The 23,636-nt window shown below is 44.3% G+C and overlaps 1 protein-coding gene across 1 annotated transcript in view; it reads right to left on the bottom strand.

Moving 5' to 3' along the window:
• Positions 1 to 10,460, bottom strand: part of LOC134560595 (ligand of Numb protein X 2-like) — a 29,358-nt gene extending 18,898 nt beyond the window's left edge. The window contains exon 1 of the mRNA XM_063416762.1: positions 10,247 to 10,460. The gene's annotated coding sequence lies outside the window, so the exon portion shown is untranslated. The remainder of the gene's footprint in view (positions 1 to 10,246) is intronic.
• Positions 10,461 to 23,636: the final 13,176 nt, after the last annotated feature.

Here is a 23,636-nt window from a genome sequence, read left to right as displayed (position 1 = left end):
GGGGCGTTCAGATTATTTACCAAATTCATTCTCTGCTCTATGTTTAAAGGTTACACAAGATGAATCTCACTGATGAGTAATTTCTGAGTAATAACTTGTGGAAGATAAAAATGTCACCACAGTTTTGCTGCTCCAAGCTGATCTGCTGTCTCACTTCTAGATGCTTGAAAACAAGGGGTGAAGATTTCATTTGAAGGCGCCCAGGTGAAAATTCCTTTTACACCATTGTCCCTTCAGTGAGGAGGACACTCCTGCAGACACCAGGGAACCCAAGGCTGACACCTCTGTGATGAAACCCAGCCCAGAGCCTTGGGCAAGGCAGGGCTGAGTGAGCAGCACGAGGAGGGCAGCAGGCTCAAACAAGCCTCCCTCGCTCAGGGACTCAGGCACAAAGCAGGGCTTCTGCAAGGGGAGAACTGCTAAGATCTCATCCAGCACAGATGCTGCTGCAGCCCAACAAGGCACAGTTGAAGTGTGTAGAAAATCACTGTTTCATCACAACAGGCCTGGCTCCCCTCAGCTTCAATGAGCCACTCTCAGAATTCAGTCCAGAGTCCTCAGGATTCCAGCTGGAGGGGAGGTTGATACAAATCCAATCCTTTGCAATCCAGTCTCAGTTCCTCACTCTAACCTCCAAAGGCCAGACCAACCCAATCAACCCCTACATCCTTGTGTTGTTTTCTTTGTTCCATCATTCCCCCCTCTCCAGCTTCCTCCCAGTAAAGGGTGGCCCCTTCCCTGCTCCCGCCTTTCTCCCAAGTACTGGAATCTCTCCGTGGCTTTTCACTCATGTAATGAGGGAATCACAACATCAGGCTCCAGCTTGCTCCCCAGTTACTACACAGGGACTGCACAAAACTGTTAAAGCCTGACATGTACATGTGCTGCTCCAATGGACTCTGCTGTTCTAAAAGGGTAATACAAGAAATGCCTCTAGAGTCAGAATTATTTAGAGAGTAACACACCCCACCCCGTGCGTAACGAAGAATTGAAGGAAATAGAGCAGCAGAAATATCTTTATATTTATTAATTTCTTATCCCATAAGGACTTCTTTGGGATCACCCTTATCTTTACTGTATTAAAAAAAAAAATCAGCATATCACTGTTGGCTTTTTTTCTTTTTTTAAGTAGAATTCCTGGTACTGTAATACTGACTCAAAGACTAGACTTTTTAAGATGACTTATCAGGTAGTCTAATCTGTATTCCTGCCAAAGCAAGACTATTCCTGACAATATTAGCACATTGCCTATTCTTGTTTTAGCTCTGCCAGGGCCCAGAGCCTCAGATCTGCCCCCCCTGGACATCTCCAACACTGTTAATAGCTCTGGAAGGGATCTGCCAAGAGCCACACCAGCACTGAACCCCTGGGCACCATTCCTGGTGGGCAAACTGCTCATTCCCTGCTCACCAGACTTGGAAATAGAACTGATGACTCACTTGTACAGCTTGGAAAAAAAAAAAAAGGAAAAGAAAAAAAAAGAAAGAAAGAAAAAAAAGCGCCTTTTAAAAAGTGTGATTATCTAAGAAATCTTCCCAGTCCCGTGCCTCCACTTGTGCTGTGACTGGGCAGGAGCTGTGCCTGTGGTACCTGGCTACCCAAGAGCAGCATTCCAGCTTATCACCAGCATTCCCAAACACAGCTCTGCCTCCTGCTTTTAGGGCATTGCACTGTGCCACCGTCAGTGTGGAGCACTAATTAAAGTTCCATTCAAACCAGGCCTGTCTGCTCACACAATTCCAGCATTTGGTACAAGTGAATTTTAGCCATAACGTATCTACCTGAATTTCATTTCTTTGAGGGGTAACATTGATGCTATTCCCATTTAAAAACTGAGAAATTACATCAGCAGAGGCTAAAACAGACCCACAGAGGCAGCAGCTCCTGGGAATTTAACACTTTGTTATGGCTCTGAAGAGGATCTCAAGAGACCTACCTAAGACTACACAGGAAACTCCGGGGGAAAAAGAAGAACCCAAACTAAAAACAATAAAATCCAGCCTGTCTCTATCAACTAACTGATTTCTAAAACCACAAATATGGTGAGTAAGCAGAGCACATTCCATATTGCAAAACACAACCATGCAGCCAGTCTGCAGCAAGGACACAAAACAGAAGTGTAAAATTCTCCCTGAAGGATATGGGTGACTAGAGAATGTCTCAAACAGCTGAAGTGAAAAAACAATTTTCAAAAAATTCATCAGATAAGTGGTTCTCTATTAAAAAAACAGTTGTACTGTGGGAAATATTTTAGAAATGCCATGGTTTATGCTTTTGGGCAGATGTAGGATAGCACTGACATGGTGATATAGAAATATTGGGCTGAAAATCCAAATAAAAGCTGGTTTGGGGACTGCGGGGCATGTGCCCCACGTCTCCTGCTATGTAACACTTCACTGCAATAATTATGTCAGTTATTATATTTATAACAACATTTCCCTGGGAGACTGGAATTGCAACATTCCAGCTAAAGGCTAAACAATTAATTAATTTTTGGGGGGTGGACAAAACAAGCCAGCACAATCTGGATGAAGATGGCTGAGGGCACACACCAGCAGAGCACTGACCAAACCTAAAAGCAAGTTCCAGATGGATTCTGATGGAGCAAACCCAATCCTCTAGAAATAAAACATGAGAAAAAGGGGCAGAGCTTTTCTTCAACTTTCTTCAACCAGTTTTCACTCAGTTAAGGAGTTTTGTGTTTCCAGAGGCAGAGAAGTGCATTGAACATGTGTTCTGTAACAGGAGGGAGTTTGCTGGATTTCATCACTGCTGTGAAGCAGGGGTCATGGAAGGAGACAGGTTTTCTAGGCCAGGCACCACAGTCCTGACTGAACACTTCCAGTGTTACCACACAGTTTCACAACCCTCACTGAACTGTCCTTAGTTTACAACAGTGGCACAGAAAAGTGTTGAAAGAGCAAGAAGATTTTTATAAACAATATTGAAGGAGGTCAATTAAAAAAAAACAACACCAAACCTGAGAATGGTTTCAAGTGTTGATACAATTTCCTATTATCTTTATTATTTTCTGATCTGGCTGAAGATCAGGCCACTGAATGTAAAAATCTTCTGGAAATGGTGCATTTATACAGCTAAGTACGAGGCAACCCTTTCACTAATTGAGCTTGCCTTGAAGCCCCAGGATTTCTAATGAGCCACCTCCAAGAGAAACTGCTCAGCTCTTGTGTGAACATTTTGACTCAAACTCTAAATCAAAGCTGCTTCACTGTAATCAATGTCAAGAAAAATGGAAATTAAAATTTCCATTGTTCCCATCATTTTTTATACCCATTCTTTAATCATAAGTGTGAAAATAAGTTGCATTTAACTCCCTGGTGTTTCTGTGCTCATAAAACAATTTGGTATTTTATCTGCCTCAGCTTCTGGGGAAGTATCTGTTTTCTCCACCAGAAAACAGAAAGCCAGTTGTATTTTCATTAATTATAATCAGAATCATTATCCTGTTAGACCAGAAAAGGGTTATTATCCCAGGAAACCCTATCCTGAGAGATGAGCTAAAAGGCTGGAGTAGAGCAGGACAATCCCAAGGAGTTTTCTGCTGAGCAATTTCTGCAGGATCAGCTCTGCAGCATTGATGGATTTCCATTTTTAACATAACTCACTTCCAGACAGATTTATAAAACTTCTATAAAAATCTTCCAGACTTTTAAAAAAATCCTGTCTGGTTAGTATATCTGAAAGTTTGACACAAGGAAAGATCTGTAATACTCAGTTTAAAAATCTTACTAGCAATCAACAGCTTAAATTGCCAGCATTTTTAGTTTGAGGAGAATGAAAACTTAAGGAGTTGGTACTCCTAATTTATTTCTCTCACTACCACATCCTCAGAACATTTGCTTCTCTCTGTTAATGATTGCACTGAACAGTAACTGTCTCACAGGACCCAGAGTATTAAAGTATCAGGGCTAAACAAATGTAATCTCAAAAATTAATCCCAGTTCTTTCTGCAGAGCAGGAGGTTCTGGTGCTACCTTTCTGTTAATATTAACTGGGCAACAAGAGCATAAATTTCCTCTCTCCTCTCCTTTTAAGGAATTAAGCTTTCCACCTACACTCTTCTTCAAAAGGGGATCCAACAGTGACTATTTTAACATAGTGCCCAGAAAAACGGATACATTAAATGCCATCAAATGGAAGTGCTGCAGAAAAAGTTGTTTTATTGATGTATTTCTTCCTGCTTTCCCATCTTTGCAAGATGCTTCCACTATATCCACCCTCCTTTCTACAGCATATTCCACACAAACATGCAAGTTGCTCATTTTGTGCTCACAGGAATTCTTCAGTCACTTAAATCAATTTGCTTCTTTGCAGAATTTGACCCAAATATTCCTATGGAAGTTTTACCTCCACAGGGGTGGATTGTCTTTATTTTTTTTTCTAATGTGTCTATAATCATCTCTCTCCAGGAAATTAAATACTCCCACCTCCACCCTCACCTGCATTTTCAATTTGGCAGCTATCTGCAACTCTATCCCGAAAAATCAGTTTGATGCTTGTGGGAGAAGCTTGTTACAAAGAAAGAAGGAACCCAGTGCTATTATTTAAGGATTTAATCAGTAATTAATAACCAAAGCTTCTCCTGCAACTCAAACAAAAAAAGCCCCAAACCAAACAAAGAGGGATTAGGAGATGTGATGTTAAGATTTGGGTTCATCTGAATATCTGGGAGCACACTCACTTTCCAAAGAGCTGCCTTTGCCTCTGGGAAGGTGAGGCAAAGATCGAGTGTCTGAAGGCTATAAATGAGTATCAGATGCTGTTACCTCATCACTGTCTGTGTGCCCACCTCCAAATTCCTTCTTTACAGAGAGAGATGAAAGCAAACCTGCACAGCACTGTCCATTTGTGATCTGTATGTGTCATACAGGTCAGAGACAGGCAATGGTTTCACAGCACGGCACTTCCAAAGGATACAGGAGAAGGAGCAGACTGTGCACTACATTTTATATAACTGGATAACTTTTAAAAGTCCCTGTTTGAATATCCTCACCAGGGTGGTCACATCAGAGATATTTAAAAGTAATGTGAGAAGGGAGGAGGCAGGAAGAGAGAAACTCTTGCTTCTGGGAGACAAAAGGTATTTCTGTAGCTCTAAGCCTTGCTGTCTTGTGAGAAACTCCTACAGAGCTTTAATCTTTATCACATTCTATCAAAGTGTTACATTAAAATTAATTTCAGTTAAAAGAAATTCATCTTGGCTACTCTGAGCCTTAAGCATGAAATAACTCATTTTCTAAGTCAGTTAAAACACAAACAAGGAACTCTTGTTTTCTACAAAACTTTACCACAAGCAATCCAGCAGCATGAAAGCAGTTTTGCACCTGGAGATGAAACACATCCTATCAACAGACACAGTTTTTAACACCAGAAACACCAGATTAGGGCTTTGCTGCAGGACAAAGCAGCACAGAGCTCCTCGTTACCTGGTCCAAGTCTCAATTTCAGTAGCACCATTTTTCTTAAGGGAGTTCTGTTTAAAGTTAAAGAGTTTGGCACTTGGAATCTCAGGTCCACAAAATAAACCCAGGGCAGGATGGCTGAGAGTCATTCCAGAGGGAGCAGCAGGTTTCCCCTGCCCGGCTCTTCTGTCCTGACAGCTCCCGTGCCCGGTGCTGTGGGGGACAGCAGGGGGACAGCAGGACACATTACCCTGCTCAGACTTCCTTCCACGGGGTAAGAGGGCTTTTTATGCAAAGTACTTTCCAGCCCAAGCTTGTTCACACTAACTAAAAAAGCTGAATTACGAGCTAATTAAGTCTGTAATTCCCCTTTACATTCCATCTCACCCCCAGATAGCGGTGAAGGGGAAAGAAAGAAAACAAGTTACCTTCATTTAAACAAAACCTTCTCAAACTGTGGCTCCCCAGGGCAGCTGCAGCTGAGTTTGAAGTGAACTTAAACTCTGCCAGTGCCTCTGGGTAGGCAGAGCTGCTGTAACCAGCAGCTGAAATGCCCTGCACCTCAGGTGACAGCTCCTAAGTAAACCATGAAACAGCAGAAGTCAAAACAATAAAAAAATAAAAGTCTCTAGATTAAGATTGCCTTCCCCTAGAGACAGAACTGTATTATATCTCATTTTTTAAAGTTTTGAGACATATTCTACTGTCTAAGAAAGACACCTGTGTTAATGGTTTATGAGTTTACACAGTTGCACATGGAATTGAAGGTGCCTTTTCACCCAATTTCATACAGCTTCTCCTGGTGTGTCTTACTGACTTCAAACAACCCTCACAGCTGGGGGAAGCAAAACTGCAAGAGGCATTTTGCATTTGGGATGCATTTCTTTCTTTTCAAATCTTATCCCAGTTTAAGGCTGTGTCCAAGCTGGTCCCAGCAGCAGGACTTTAAAACCCATTGTTATTCTGCCACACTGGGCACATATTTACAATACACGTGAATTGATAATTATATTTTCTCTTGTTCTAAAAATAATTTTAAAATGGGGAGCGGCTGCCTCATCAGCTAAAGGAGCTGAAGCGACAGAGCAAAGTCCTTGAGCTGTTCCCAAATGAGTGCAGCAGCCACATTCCTCCTGAGCGGCCGCTGCGGGCAGGGAAGGGGGAGGAATCTCCTCTCTCCGCTCGGTTTTCACCCCGCGGAGATTGGGACTAAAGTAGCCCCAGGTGTTGCTCTCACAGGGAATTGGGGCTTAGCGTAAGGACTAAAAGGCCCAGGAGAGCCATTATGTTTATTTTTATGTATCCTCCTCGAAATAATCACGCTGCAATTTTTGTTCCTGCTCAGTTGTGATCATGTACAGGAGGAAATCCTCAGCTCTCAGTTCCCAGGGCAGGGACTGCTGCCGTTATTTATTTGCTGTGTGGAGATCTGCAATAACATTTATTGGGTGAGAAGAATTTCTCTGTTATCAGCCCCCCACCCTTAGATAAGTCTGAGAACTTTACAAATAGGGCTGCTCATGATTTACTGGGCTTTCAGCAACGGCCACGCTGATGTCACAGGTGAGTCCCTTGAACCCTCAGGGAACAGGGCAAGTTTTATCTCAACTCCTTTTTAATTGTCAGAAAATCTGCTTTCAAAGAGGCCCTACTCCAGCTGTTTACAAAACCTGCATGATTTGAGGTACAGGCAAAGAGTAAGCAAAGTTAGAAAACACTTTTAAAAAATACACAATCCCTTCTCGTGCTTCCCTTCCAGAATATTCCAAATACAGAATGCTGCACTCTCCAAACAAAATTTGCACAGGGAACTTCTAAACTTAGGGGATCACTTTATAAATACATATATTAAAAGATTTTTTAAAAGCCTTTGTCTGTGAGCTGCTGATTGTCTCTCCAAATTTGTCCAGCTTTATTCCATTTCCCTCCTTCCAACCTTAAGTGCTTTTTCCTGGACTAGCACAGTTACTCTTACTGCTCATTTATCTAGATCCCTTCTAACCCTTTAGATGGCTTGTGAGATACTGACTCATGAGCAATTTCTTATCTGAAATATCACAAAAACTGCCAGATATTTTCAAACTTCATTCGTGTCAAGAAATTTCTAAGCCAAGAGCAACATTTTACGTGCTGCAAATCAGGGACCACAAACTGACGAGGGATTGTCAAACACAATTCCTAACAACTGTATGAGCAGCACCACTAAAGTAAGCTGAGAAGGAAAAGCCAAACAAGAGGGTTTTGTATTAAACCAGCAAAACATATTCAGGCCTGTGAGTAAGGCAACAGCTGCAGCTCCTCTAGGGAGATCCACACGAGCAGAATGAAATGATGCAGCTTCATTTTCAAAGTGAAATCAGTAAAGCTGTTGCAGCAGGAAGTTTTTATTTTAATGCAAAAAATAAGATATACGTGGCAGTGCAAGGAGAAGAGAAATTACAGCGGGGGGGGGGTTCATGAGCTACAGGTATTACATTATGCAGTGATATTTATTCTTTTATGTATGGAAGTCTAAGACTCTACAACCCCATAAATATTTAAAGTCTTTTATTAACCACATTTGGGGAAGTACTGCACTACTGCAGTTTACAAATCCATTAATTAAAATTTTTAGGAGTTATTGGAATTGCCATTCAGGGAGCACTAAATTTATCCAGAATCAATCTCAACCTGTTTCCTCAGGTATCTTCAAACTTCGGGGGTTTTTCTAGAGGTCAAGTAGCTGCCAGGTCCCTTCTGGAGCTGTTTCTTCCACATTTGAGCCCTCATTCCCCAGGCCATATGGCTGGGTTGGTTTCTTCTCTTGCTCACCTCCCTCAGTAATTGTTTGATTAAAAACTTGAGATTTTTAATTCAACAGATGCTCCTTTTTGCTGCACTCCACAGGTCCTCCTCTCCTGTTCATCCCATGGGTTTTATGCCAGTGTATCACCGCTATTTAAATGAATCCCATCTGCACCCCGTTTGCATGCTAACACTTAGACAGGGAGGGAGAAGGTGTGGATTTCCAGCACAGCTGAGTTTTCCAGCTGGGGAGTCCCCAGAGAAGGTTGGCCTCCTGTTTATCACTTCCCTGCTCCATCCCCAGCCATATGACCCCTTTGTTTAGCCCTGCACAAGCACTGGTGCTGTTCTGACTCCATAAGCTGGTCCAGGGAGCAAATCCCTTCGGGGAAGGGAATAAATATTCCCACTGCCTTAGGCCTCTCCAGCAGCAGACACACTACATCTGCTCAGGGGAATTGTGAAAGACGACTTGGAGTGTGCGACTTCAGAGAAAGAAGTTTTGTTTTGAAGGAGCCATGTGTGCAATCTGCTCTCTCTTGGCTGGAGAGCTGCCAAAAGAGCTCCGGCATCAAGGACAAACGTCAGCGCCATCCCTCAAAGGCACAGCACACAACTGGCGCTGCTGCAGGAGAGCTCCAGTTCTCTACACCACCCAAACCCTGGGCTGCTTGAGCCCCCAGGGGCTTAAGGATTACACAGGACAACTTTGGGCTTCTGTGACAGCGACAGAAACTTCTCTGGGTGGCCAATTATCTCCACTGTGCCCCTGCTGCGACACACCCCCTGCACAGCAGAGACCTCCCCTACCACTTACGGCTGCACTTGAGCTGGAATAGCTTTTTCTACGGAAACTTTATGTTCTGGTTCTTTTGCCTCGCAGAAGTTTAAATATGACACTTTTTGGGCTTGGTAAGCAGCAGGGAAGCGCTTATTTTGCATTTCTTACTTTCCCGAGGTAAAGTAGGTCCCAAAAACCGCTCAAGGAGTTGAAAGTGCCATTTCAAGCAGAGTTTAAAGCCAACTAAGCCTACAGTGCCACCGAAAGGGGCAGTCCCGCTGTCCCTGCCACCTCCTGCACTGGCATCAGCTGGCTGCTGCCTGGTCTGCTCCTTCTCCATCAGATCTCTCTCCTGCTGACATTATCCTCGAGATAACAAGTGCACCCAGCCAAGCAGAGCAGGATCACCCCTTCAGCAGCACACAGCCTCACCCCGCTTTACATCCCTCATATAAAAAAAAAAACAAACCCTTTTCATATAAAAATCTTTCCAGACAGATGGTTACTCTTTGGGTTAAACTAAACCTTATCATCACCTGTACTTCTTACCTTTAAGGTATTTCCAAAAGGTCCACATCCTCACCTTGTCATGCTTTGCTTATTTATCTCAACTTCTATTTATAGGCTTTTTCCCTCCCCCCTGCATTAATTACCAGCGAACTCGCCGACTTCGCCGCTCTCCCTCTCCTAGCAAAGACATTTTTGCCCCGCTGCCTCCCTCAGACCCCTCACAAGCAGAAAATGGCCGTGTTTGGTGGGTCCTGTGAAGAGTTAAACTCTGGGGCCGGGAGCCTTCACCTGCGCTGCCCGTGTCACTGATAAGGGACATTGGCCGCGGTCACGGCCGAGAGCCCTCCGCTGGGGGAACGGGGAGCTTCGGGACCCGCCCGCCCGACCTCAGCCCGGCGAGACCCTCAGGGGACTCCCGAGACCCTCAGGGGACCCCCGAGACCCTCAGGGGACCCCCGAGACCCTCAGGGACCTCCGTGACCCTCAGGGGACCCCGCGTCCCCTCAGGGAGCCCCGCGTTCCCTCAGCTCCGCGGGACCCCCCGAACCCCTTAAGGGACTCCGCATCCCTTCAGCCCCGGTGGGACCCCCCCCCAAGCCCCTGAAGGGACTCCCGCGCTCGGCCGGTCGGGACACCCCGAGCCCCTCGGGAAACCTCAGCCCGCTGGGAGCCCCGCGCCTCCTCATTCCCCACGTCCCTCGGTCCCGGCGGGACCCCCTCACGGGACCCCCTCACCGTCCCCGCTCACCTGCGGCCGCCGGGGGCGGGAATGGGCTCGCTCGCCCCCGGGACGGGGAGGGAAGAGGCGCTGGAAGCCCAGCGGCAAGCCGGCCTGCGACAGCGGCGAGCGCGGCGCCTCCACCAAGTTTCCGGGCGGGGAAGAAAGTCGAAACCTACGTGAGAGGAGGAGGAGGCAGCGCAGCCGCCCAGGTGTCACTCGCTCTCCCGCCCGCCCGGCACGGCTCAGCCCAGCCCTGCCCTCCCCTCGCCGCCTCCGCCTCCTCCGCCACCGCCTCCCCGGGCCTCCCCGGCGGCCTTGGCCCGCCCCGCCAGAGGAGCCGCGGGGCTGGGGCGCATCCCGGGCCTCGACCGCCCGCTGCCCTCGGGGCATCCCTGCTGCCCCTCAGGGCACGTCCTGGCCCCGGCTTCCCGCTCCCCTCAGGGCATCCCCGCTGCCCTCGGCGCAGTTCCCCCTCGAGGCAGTCCCGCTCCCCTCAGAGCATTCCTCCTTCCCTCAGAGCATCCCGGCTCCCCCTCGGGGCATCCCCGCTGCCCTCAGGGCAATCCTCTCCCCTCGGGGCATCCCCGCTGCCCTCAGGGCAATCCTCTCCCCCTCGGGGCATCCCTGCTTCCCTCAAATCAATTTCCCTTCCCTTCGCGGCAATTCCCACAGCTCTGGGGGAAATTCCCTCAGCCCTCAGGGGAATCCTGCTGTCCTCAGGGGCATCCCTGCTCCCCTCAGAGCAATGCCGCTCCCCTCAGGTCCATTCCCGTCCCCCTCAAGGGCAATTCCCGCTCCTGTCAGGGCATCCCTGTTCCCCTCAAAGCATTCCCACTCTCCTCGGGGGCAATTCCCTCTCTCCTCAGGGGAAGGGATGGCACTGGATACCAGGGAGTGCTGGTTTCCCTGTTGTTTCTATAAACTCCAAGTAGGTCCAGGTTCCAGTGTTCCTATTCAGGCAACTCCTGGGAACTCTCCTGCTTCAAACCAGCAAAATGACAAACCACACACGTGGGGTTTAAAAATTTCCAGGCTCTGTTAGCACTATGTCCAAGCTTGGAATTCCTCCCAAAGGAAGAGACCAACCCATCAGAGTTTCTGGCTTATAATTTCTTTCTCTTGTTCACCGCACAGCCTTGGAATTGCCCTTCTGCAGACAAGAGGGTCATGAAGTAATAAAGGAGATGACGTTTCTGACAATAAAGAAAAGAAAATAGAACTTTAAACCAGCGGTTTAGAGGAGGATTTATTAGGAAGGGAACCTTTGTACACTGAGAGGTAACATAGTGTAGATGGAACAAGCACACGCCTGTCTGCACTTGATCATTTAGCATATCCCAGAGCTGCTGATATCAAATCAAATCAAAGGAGGAGAAAGTGCTTTCCATGTCCTGAAAAGACCTTGTCTGCCTCAATAGGGCTGGGGATCTGTGTTACTCAGTAATATCTAAAAAATGAGAGATCACCTTTTATTTGGGGACAGGAACTAAATGGTCTTTAGGGTCCTTTCCAATCCAAGCCAGTGTATGATTTTATCTCAGTTTTTAAATTCAGTTTGTCTGTTTTGTGTCAACTTTCCTACTGAGTCTTTCTGGTTCTTTGCTGCCTCATTAACTCATTCCATTCCCTGTTTTTGTCTGTTGAAGTCTTCCAGTGAGGGGCTGTGAGCTATGCTTGGGAGTGACTGAGGGATCTTTCTGCTGCACAGGTGAGCCTGTAGGAGGTACGCCATGTACTGAAAAAACAGCAAGGCCTTTTCATTATTTTATTTAGATTATTGTTGGAAATCTAACGGAACTGAGGCACATCAACAATCCATCTTTGCCCACAGGAGATCCATGTTTCCACTGGACGTGAAGTGTAGGGTGTTTTTGTAGGGCTCAGCTGAGAACTATGATCCTGCTTTGCCAACCCATCGATTTTGGTTAGGATAAATTAAATGTCAGATAGGATTTCCTCTGAAGCACTGAGGTTGGCGAGGCTCGGCAGCATCCATCAGATCACTGTGAACAAAAAATATTTTAGGAATAAATCTGGAAGTGCATTGCCAGCTCAGACAGGCACACCAGAACTTGGTGCAGAGACTTCAGGCTGGGTCTGCACCCCAACCTCACAGCTGAGCCTGAGCCCATCAATCCAGAACTGTTATACTGCACAGCCTGGCCTGTAAACAGGCAAAGCTTAAGCTGAGCTCTGTGGAGCTGGAGAACTCCCAAGGGGAGAGGTTTAAACCTTAGCACAGAACCATTCCCTCTTCTGTGCAGCTCCAGGGTGAGGACAGGAAATGTGTGGGTGAACTTGGGGTATTGGGGAGACCAACCCCAGGGAAATCTCCTATGGATGCAAATCTTCAAAATGAGGAATTCTGTCAAGCTAGCACTCGCTGGAGATTTTTATCAGGTGTTTCTGAGTGGACAGTGTGACCATACATAATTAAGATCTGGTGAAAGTTTATTGTATAAGCGTGCTGGAATTCTGGTTTGGTTTTATAATAAAGGAGTCCCACTGAGTCATGGCTACTAAATGGACTCATAGAGGACACGGGTCTCTTCTGCAGAGCTAACATAAATGTAAGGAACTGAAATTAATTTGGGTTTTAGCCCAGGCAATAGCAGCCACATCTTAAATAGGGCTTGTCTTGATGACACGAAGGCTTTGCTGTATTACTGGTTCCTACCTGCTCCTGTTCCTGCCCTGGCAACAAAGCACACCAACCCTTAGCTCTGCACAGTGAACCAGATCAGGACACTGATCCAGCTGAAAAACAAACCAGATGAAAATCTCTATAAATATATTTTATGTTAAATATATAAACACAATTAAAATAGATGGATATATTTTTAAAGCCAGATGGCATTCCCCAATATAATTTATAATTCAGAGGTGAAATGGATGGATGAGATTCTTCCCTAGAAATGCTAAGGAAGCAGTCAGAGGAGCAAAGTGGCTAAAGTGGTGAAGAAGGATCCCAAACCACAGCTGAATATTCAGTTTGCAAAGTGTAAATTAATTGTTCCACTGGGTTGTTGTGCTGGCAGTTAATGTGTTGTGTAAACCTGAAGAGAAAGCTCAGGTGTAAGTGTTTTGCATGGAAAACATCTCAATATTTGGGAGAGAAATAGTGTCTGGGTAACACTCAAATGGTGACTTTGGTTAAATTGATGTTGGTGAGAATCTCAGTCAGCTGTGCCTTCTCTGGCACCTCTCACAAACCCCACACTCTGTCTTCACTATTGATTTTGAAACACCAAAATTCTGCATAACTCAAGGAGTTTTTACTTACTAGCAGTTTTGTTGAATTACTTGTGTAGTTTAGAGAGCTGCCAAGACTCTCTGTCATGAAATCCAGCAATCTCAGGTCGAGTTTTATCTGTTTTCACTGCTGATAATTTCCTTTGTGTGATTTGTACAGTAACCACTGTGTGGGAAAGATTATTGTCCACACACCTGTGCAGTGCATGTGTTAGGGTTAAACTGCAGCTTTCTGGCAAACAGAAATCAAAATATCAACTGAATAAACCTGCATGTTTACAGATTATGAATTCTTTTATTTCAGAAGATTCAGATAGCTTTTTTTAAATTTGAAAATAGGTATTCAGTAAGCAAGATAATTGGAAAAATAACAGCAGGAAAATTGGATGAGAAAGCAAAAACACATCACACAAAGATTTCTAGATAAATTTAATCCCATTAAAGTTGCATAAAACTTGGTAACTGTGTGTGTGGCTGTCCTCTTGTGGGATGGTGCAAGGAATATAAGAGTGCATGGTATTAATTTGGGACTCAACTTTGATGTTTCATCACAAACAAACCAAAATTCCCAACCCACACACAAGAATGTAAACACAATTAAACAACAAATCCCACAAACAAGGAGAGAGAGTCATCCCAGGAATTTATGATTAAATACCCTGGAATCTCCCTTTTGTGGAAAGCAGAGCTATGGAAGCATGTGTGCATGAGGACCCAAGGCATTCTGGTGAACCCAAGGTCCCAAACGCTTTGTTGGGATTCATTCTGCCAGATTTTATAACCTTTTTTGTTGCTTTTGCAATATTTGTTATGTTTGCTGCAAATAATTTCTACCTGTGCATTGCAAACTGTTTTATAGGGAGTGGCCAAAGTCCCAGTGTTTGGGATTTATAAATGGGAACAGACTATTAAGAAATAAAACACAAGAATCTTGTATGTGTTAGTAATGATTTAGGACTCTTTTACATTATCTTTCCTCGTGGTGTTTTATTAACAGTGGGCAGTTATTAACAATGTTGGAGTACTTTATTTGATGGATCTGTAGGATGTTTTCATTAGATGTAAACAGACTGATACTCTGCTTCCAGAAAAGTGCCTGTTGGCAGATATGAAGAGGGCATCTGGCTTTTCTTAGGAAGGGAAAAACCCATCTGGCATTTTGCAGTGGACCAGATATGGTAATATAAGAATAAAAAAAAATGAAGAAAATCACTTTCTGGGTTTGCTGTTGTGAATAAGATTGATGCCTCTCCCTTAATTTTTAAATGATGCTGTTGAAATGCTGCAGCTGCTTTGTAACCAACTCAGATTTCTTTTTGTCATAATGCTGCTGTTGCAGTATTTTCAGTGAGAGATCAGAAATACTTCACCTACCAAAAAAAGATACTGTAGCAATAAATGAAATAATATTTTGTTAGGCCAATTTCAGCTCCCACTGAATACTCCTTTATTATTTTACAGGAGTGGACTTGATCTTTGTGGTGCTTAGTCCAAAAGCCTGACTCCCTTACTAATTTCTTGAAGGAAAGAGATAAGGTACCAAGTTTCCAGCAATTATTTCTATATAGCAAGTATGGTGCTCAATTTACTTTATAACCTGTAATAACAACACTATTCTCCTAGTTAAAGCTGATAACAGATACTAAGGAGACTTGATCCAATTCAGGAATATTATCTATACAGTTCTGTGCCTGGGAGGTACTGCTGCTCTCTGATACAGTGTCTGTAATACATAATGTGTTCCTGCAGGGTTTAGAATTTGACCTCCAGCCACTTTAGTTCTGCTAACTGGTTAAAAACAAACCTGATTTTATGTCTGTGTTTCTGAGCTTCTTGGGCAGCCGGGCCAGAGGAAAGGGCTGTGTGTGTCCGGGGGTGTCACCCTGTCCCTGACAGGAAACGCTTCCCTCAGGGTCCCAAGCGAGGCTGTGCAGCTCTGACCCTCCCGGAGGGGCAGGAGCCGGGGGAAGGCTGCAGCACCGCTCCGGGGCTGGGAACTCCCTGCAGGAGTGTTGGGAGCAGCAGCAGTGACCACGGAACACAGAGCACAGCGTGGCATTCCTGGAGCACGTTCAGGATGCACGTTCAGCACGTTCATTTATGCACTTTGGTGAATATTATATGATAGATCTGTGCTCCATTTTGCCTGACATCCCCAGAGATTTTATTAAAATTATTATTAATTTCTGGAGTACATTCTTGTTTTACTGTGTAATAATGAGAGGGTATTGACACAGAGCTTGCTCTTTTCAGGTCCGTCATAGGAACACCTTGGCCAAAGCATAAATGAAGGCTCTTCTGGTGAAGATCTATTTAAATATCTGCAGTCACAGACATATTCCATCCGACAGTAACTCTTTCACACCAGGGCTTGTTCTGTCGTTACTGCAAGGTAATAGAGCACCTTCATTTCTCCAGCATATGCGAAATGCTCAGTAGGTGTGAGCTTGGGGGTTCCATCACCTTTCATTGGGAGCTGTCTGCCAGAGGATAGTGCTTGGCCCAGGCTCCTTCCTGCTTCAGCAAGGGCTGCTCGGCCATACAATGTGTTGAAAATGTCTCCATTTGGAAAATTAAACCAGAGATCCCCTTGGTTCACGCCACCACAACAGCTTTCAAACCGTTTTCAAAAGCAGAATCTCTCAGGGTGTCTCTTTTTTGTGGTATTTCACCCAGCCATACATTTACAGCTCACACCTGGGCTCAAAAAATGACTACAGCAAGTCCCAAGTGTCAAATCAGCCATCAGCAGTGGGCCAGGAACGTGACAGCTGTGCAAAGAGTGGAAAAGGATAAAGATAATGATCCTAAAACTCCTAAAAACTGACAGGTCCCTCTCATCACTTCTTCATCCACAGCTTGCTGCAAGCCCTTCAGCACAGCAGGTGCCAGAGCAATTTAAATGAGCATATAGAATATATCTCCATAGGGATTACTCCTTTGGTGCCTGATTTTCCCTCACTTCTGGAACAGAAGAGAGACTCAGTGTCCATTTCTTTAACAGTGTTTAGAACCATCCTCCAACAGAGTGAAGAAGCATCTCAATATCGGGAAGTGTTGAGATGTTTGTTAGAGAGGCAAAATGTACTGAGATAATTTGACATTTCTCCCTGGAGTTTTCAGTTAGCAACGTTGCCCTGGAATACCTTGGGTATTTACAAATCAATTTTTAATAACAGTAATATACATCCCAAAGGAATGTGGGATGGCTGCAAGTCTCATCAAGCTCTGACACAGATCTGGAGCCATACTAGTTAAACACACTTTTCTTCAAAACTCTGCTCAGGCAAAGTGACATATTTCCAGTGAGACTGTTCAGTCTACACCAAAAAAACAGACATATCCTGAGGAAAAACAAGATCCATCCAAATAATTGCTATGTGCTGCAGCTGGAGCTCTGTTTCCAGAAAATAGCTAAATATAAACATTCCCCACTGGATGGGTGGGAAGCCAAGGCTGCCTTGCAGCACAGATACCCACTAAATAGGATTATCTATTAACAAGCTAATCCACAAGAATTCATTCTGCACTGAGAGGAGATCAGAACAAGAAGCAATACAGCTGCTTCAAGTACAATTATGTAATTAATAAGTATTCTCTGAAAATACCACTGTGGCCTCTTAACTGAGGAGTTATTTCTCACACTCCTGGACCAAGCTGCTTCGTTTCCAAAATCCAGAGGTTACATTTTGTTAGCTGTCAGTCAGGAATTCTGCACCATCCCAGGTGACCTGCAGCTCTGGTTTTCCTCTCCTTGTTGCAGTGCCACTGGAGATGTTGTGAGAAGGAGCCACAACTTCGGTGCTGCTGTCCCAGATTCCTTGGAAAGGACACTGCAACCCCAGCTCTAGGACTTTACATAATCTTTGTACTTGTACATCACTTCTGCTTTTCTAGGTGACCTCTAAAGTAGAAATCTGAAGTGTCACAACAATAATACAGCTGTAAAAATAGATAAACTTTTCATAGGAATACTTTAACACAGTTCTGTCACAAGCTGGAGCTGGGTTTTGGCAGACCCAGTCATTAAACCTTACATACTTCTGTAACCTGTACTTTAGGCACTTTTCTGGAGAAATATAATTCTGCAGAGTTGCCACCTGAAACTCTGGACCGATGCCACAGATTTTCTCAGCGTTTGATGGATGTTTTACACGAGTTTGCTGGCCGTAATTACGGATTGTTGCAGTAATGAAAGTCCTCTGTCGTGCCTCCCCATTAGGCTGAATTCAGATGCAAGCGATGGGGTAAGTCCGGTTAAAAACAAAGGTGCTGCTTGTGACACAGGACATTCCAACAGCGCTCCCCTTCCTGCCAGCTCTCCCCCTGAACGCTCAAGTCATCATCTGCGGAAATAAAGGATCCTGTGCTTTTGTCCACAAGACTGTTTGAGGGTATTTTATGGACCCATCTTCTCAAACTCTGAGGGCAGCCCTCACAGACTGTTCTGACCAGTTTTAGCGGCCTGCCTTGAATTTAAGCTATGCATGACTTAGGAAGAACAAGCTCGTTAAATACATTCCAGTGGTGACTTAGCATAAGAAAAAAACACACCTCTTCCGTGCCGTGCTAGCAAATGTGCTGCTAAGTCAGGTGGGGTTTGCCCATGAATAATTTGCTTGGCTCAAGTTAAGATTCTGCTGTCTGAACTCAATAAAAGAGCTTGGGATGAGGCACGTCTGCCTCCAGCCCAGTCATCCACACCTGTAAGATCTTCAAAATACTGAAAGAAATAAAAATAGTTTTACAGGAAAAACTTTTACCACTTACAGGAAAAACTTCACAGGAAAAACTACAGGATCTGATGTGAAAGAGTTACTGTCAGATGGAATATGTCTGTGACCGCAGATATTTAAATAGATTTTAACCAGAAGAGCCTTCATTTATGCTTTGGCCAAGGTGTTGTTCCTATGATGGACCTGAAAAGAGCCTGCTCCGTGCCAATATCCTCCTCATTATTACACAGTAAAATAAGAAGTGTACTCCAGAAATTAATAATAATTTTAATAAAATCTCTAGGGACGTCAGGCGAAATGGAACACAGATCTGTCATATAATATTCACTGAGGTACATAAATTAAATCTGTGCTTTTTTGTCATAGCCCATTTTAACTTCCCCTTTTGGTTGTAATGTGGAGCCCAGCTCTGAATTCAGAAGAAATGCAACAGCTACACTGTTTGTCCTCCTCAGAGAAGGGGTGTTTAGCTGCTCTGGGAATATCATCTGCTGTATTTGCTGACAGGAAGTGATTTGACGTTAAATCTATTCGAGAGCAGAAATCACTGCTCACTTCTAGTGTTATTTTTTCTACATTTCTCAGAAGATGCAATGGTCATTGTAATGATCATTATATATTAAAAACTAAAAAAACCACCCTAAAAACCCAAACAAACAAACAACAAACAACAAAAAGAAACAAGTAAGCAAAAAAGCCAAACCTCTTCAATTCTATCCCCACTTAAATGAGGGATATCCAAACTATTAATCTGCATACCAGGGTTTGGCTAGTTAAGAATTTCTTCAGCTGTGGGACTGAAATATATCCCCCAAAATGAATTACCCGAACAATATTTTCAACTGCCTACTCCATCTCACAGATCCAGCAATTCCCTCCTGTGGCTGAAGATGCTTTTGTTTGGTTGTGCAGCTCAGGGGACATCTTTTGTCATGGGCCATCTTTTGATTTCTGGCCCAGCTGCATTCCTCACCAGCCGTGGCAGTTCCCCTCTGCCGATGAGGCCGCTGGCAAGTTTGTCTTCTTCACCCATAACACTCAGTCTTTCTTAATCTCTTTTTCCCTAATCATCAAAACACACTTTTCAGATATTAACGTGCAGATTTGCCTGCTGGCAGACTCCCAGTTTCCAGTTCAGGTTACTGATTTAGAAACTGTAGTTTAGTCACTACAGCACAACAAAGAACGGGTTTAGTAGATCTCAAGGAGCTGCTTTTATTTTATTTACATCCGCTTCTATTTGTCTTTATTCTTTTGTTAATTGTGGAAATTAGCTCAGCACTCCTCTTGCTTTCTACAGGGAAGCTTCCTAAGGGGTTTAATTGCTGCTGGGGAGAGAGGAAGGCTCGTGTGTGGAATTTTGGGAAGAATTTGCCAGATAAGGCCCCAAGTCCAAGCCAGGCATGCTATTTTTATCCCTGATATGACTCTGAGCTGCAGTGGTGATGTTACAGTAGCAGTTAATTTAGGGTTCAAAGCAAGGTAAAAGGCAACTTGATATTCTGTAATTTTGTGTTATTAAACATTGGTTATTAAATATTACTTCTGAAAAGGCTATTTTGTAAGTACATCACAAGGAAATTCCTTTTTCTTGGCATGAAGATGTTGCTTTCATAGATCTTGGCACAGAGCAGTGTGAATCCATCACATTGTTGCAATCCAAAGCAAAGTTTGGTTCAAGTAAGCTAATAATAAAATAAAATAAGGGGAATAATCTGTGTTGATTAGGGTTAGTTGTCTATGTACAAACAAAAATACTGACACCAGCACAGACTTTTCAGTTCAGCAGAACCTCTGCAAACAGGGGTGCTCTCTGCCTGACTACAAACCTGCAGGTGTGGGGGTGAGCACAGGGGAAAATCCTGGCCCTGGAGGACACCAGGCTCAGGTGGAAAAAGAGTCTTGGAGCCCCTGCCCTGTGTGGTCAGAGTACAACAAATTGGGATGAGGTTACTCTGAACACTGCAGCTTAACTTTAAGCTGGTCTTAAAGGAACAGATCATGTGGTAGCTGAGGCATGAACTTGCTGCTCTCTGCTCTCAAGCTGCCTTTACAATAAAAAAAATCTCAGTGCCTACTTTCCCTTTTCCCTGAGGAGTGGATGGGGTTTGGGCTTTCTGCTGGATATCCTGGCCTGTGGTGGAAGCAGGATCTGATGGGCAATGAGCCCTGCTCAAACCCCAGGTTTTGAAGTGGTTTCACTGTAAAGGTATCTGTGGATTTATTTTCAAATCAATTAATGCCTACATTATTTTCATATTTATTTCATATCAGTGCCTACAAGCATAGGAGGTAAAGTGCTTACATTTATTTTTTTCCAATCTGCATTGCTATGAGCACACACACTGATAATATTACTTACATTTGGACTTTTATTCCCTTACCTGTAACATTTTAGCTACAAAGCTAAAAAATCCACGAGGATAATTCCATCAATCCAGCTGTTTTGTGATAGTTGTGACCTCCTGCTTGTCCTGGAAGCCTGAGGGTTGAAGAGCAGCTTCTTGGAAACAACCTACAGATCATTGTCTTTGGCAACAATTTCAAGGTTTGATTTACGTTCTTTCCCTTGCTCCTTTACTAACGAAGCTCCTGAGTGACAGGAGAGCCGTGAGCGTCCCTTCAGTGGCTTTGCTGGTCCCTGCAGGTCCCCAGCTGTCCCCCAGGGCTGTCCCTCCCTCGGGAGCACTGCAGAGGTGCAGTAGCAGTACCCTCTGCTGGCACCTTTTGTGCTGGGCTCTGTCCCACCGCTCTCCTGACAGCTTCTGCCAGCCCATGTTACATTTCCCACTTATCCCTACCTCCACATACTCATTGACAGATTTCCCTTCTGAGGCATTTTTATACTTCAATAACTTTTACTATTCCACCTAAATTTGATATTTTTTCATCATAGTGTGATGTTGTCGTTGTAAATAATTTCTCTCCCTGCTTGGTTTTCAGGTCCTTGAGTTAATTTTTTTTTTCCAACAATCAGCACCCGGACAAAACATATTAGGATTTCTTTTTAAGTGCTGATACACTTGATACCATACATTAAACATGGGATGCTGACAGGATTCCAGATCACATTCCAGGGATCACAGATAAACAGTAAGAGGAAGTTTCCACAAAAGAAATCTAAAGGAGGAAGGGTTTTGGTTTCTTTTTAACCACAAAAGTAAATAGCAGAGAAGAATCGTCCTTCTGAGACTGGGAAATAAAAATTGTCTCGGGCTAGAGGTGAATCTGGGCCCTGTTTAGTCACTCTTAGCTGGAATTCAGAGAGGAAACCTCTGGGGTCTGAGCCCTGTGGTGAGTCTTGAATACAATGGACATCAGGCATAGCTGGGAGAAAGGAGTAGCTGCAAATCAAGATTAGAAATCCCCTGGGGCTGAGGAAGAAGATTGTGCTGCCTGTGGTTTACCCCAGGACTGGTTCTGAGCATTCCCTCTCCCAAATGCTCCAGCAGATTTTTAGGAAAGAAGAGCCCCGGTTCCCTCGGGCCCCTCATTGTCCTGCTGTGTTTAGCTCTGCTCTCTGCCGGTCTCTGGCACAGAGGAACCACCTGTCCCTCACAGATGTTCCCAGGCTGCTTTATAACAGGGGGCAGCTGCCGTGCACTGATGGAAAGCCACAGAAAACCGCGGCAGTTGCTCTTCCAGCTTCCTCAGTGACAAATGTCCAAAGCACTGCTGCCTCCGGTTCTGTGACAGCATCAGTCCCATCCACAACATCAAAGCTGTCACTGAGCAAGCAGCACAGAAGATGTGACAGAATCACGCAGGAGGCTGCACATAAAATAGTAAATATTTGTATTTATTTTCTGTGTTTACCTCAAATAATCCTTTGGAGGTCTGAAACAAAAGCAAGGCAGCGCTCGGTAGGTGTCAGTCCTTTAAGACTCATTCCACAGCTCCAGCACCGCACCCATCCATTGGGTAACAGCTGAGCTGAGGAGGAAAACAACACAGCAGGGTTTCCTTTCCTGTCCTTGACACCTGGGGATCTCTGTGACTGGCACGGCCCTGCTCGGATGTGTCACCTTGTGAGACAGCACTTCTTGGGGCAGCACCTGCCAGAGGTGTTGCATCAAAGAGGAATTCACCTTGGAATGTCTGTGTTTCTACTGGATGGTATCGGCTATGAATTATTAATCGTAGCTTTGCAGTTCACACTGCGGCCCAAAATTCCATTGTATTCCCAATTCTGTCAAAAATAACCATTTCAAAATGCTTTGACATCTGCTTTTCTGGAGAAATGTGATCTGCTTTCTTTCCCTGATAGCTCTGCCACACTGTGAAAGGTAGCTGGGAAATATCTGGTGGTTTACAAATCCAACACTGCAAGAGTTTGCAAGTCTGAAGCTGCGTGATCACTGCAGATTGAGAAGTCTGTTACACGAATAGATTTGGATTTTCTCTTTCCAGGAGGGAAGCTGTGCAGTTGGCTTTGCTTTGCTCTTCTGATTCATATTTAGAGTCAGACATAACTAGAGCTCACCTCAGTCTCCTCTTTCCTGGATTCAAAATCTTAGCGAGGTTGCAGATTTTTGACTTGTGATCACTTGGCTTCTTTTCTAGGGTCTTCTGATTTGAATGATTTGTTTTCAGGAGGCTTTATCTGACTTTAATGCTGCTTTGTAAACTGAGGGGCCAGATCCAGCTGAGATCAAAAGGTTCCCATCAGATTAAGGGAGGGAGGTAAATGATACCCCTTTCAGAATTCAGAGACACAGACAGAGCTGTGTCATTAGCAGAGCAGACAGTGGGATTTCTCTTCTCCAGCCATAACTCTTGCCCTCTCACACTCCTATGTGGTTATCAAACCTCATACCACAATAGGATATTAACATCCCATCCAGTATCCCACTCTAAGTTATGTTAGATAACTGCAAACTACAGGAGTGTGTTCCTCTGAAGGACAGAAAAGAGAAATGGGAAATACCTGTTAAAGTATTGTTCCAATGATGCATTTATTATGGGCTTATCAAACAAGGGTAGAAAAAAAGTTTAATGTTTCTTGGCTTGACACTTTCTAATCCCTTCTTTAACCTCCCTCATCCTCCCAAAAACAGCGCTCACACCAGAGCACTGATTGAAATTCAAAATTTCAGTCTTGAAATACAGTTCCGTGATTTTCACATCTCCATCCTCAAAAGTCTCACCCAGATCACAAAAGCTATTTTCTGAGTATGTGTGTTGGAAATGTTACAACTTTAAAAAAAAATTAAGTAACTTTAGTCATGGGTTTGTTAGCAGTTTCTGTGACATCTGCAGGCCCCTTTAAAGTAAATGAGTATGGCCAACTTCCAGCAAATTTAGAGATTTGGGTCCTGTCCTTGCCCACAATGTAGTGTCAACAGCACACTCAATATTTATCATTTTCACCATCACGAAGCAGTCGCAATATTTGCCCAACTTCTTGAAATGATCGGAAATCCTTCAAC

Source organism: Prinia subflava, chromosome 20 (genome assembly GCF_021018805.1).
Source record: "Prinia subflava isolate CZ2003 ecotype Zambia chromosome 20, Cam_Psub_1.2, whole genome shotgun sequence".
Classification (NCBI taxonomy): domain Eukaryota; kingdom Metazoa; phylum Chordata; class Aves; order Passeriformes; family Cisticolidae; genus Prinia; species Prinia subflava.
Note: the sequence above shows the minus strand (reverse complement) of the source record. Positions and strands in the feature narration are given on the sequence as shown.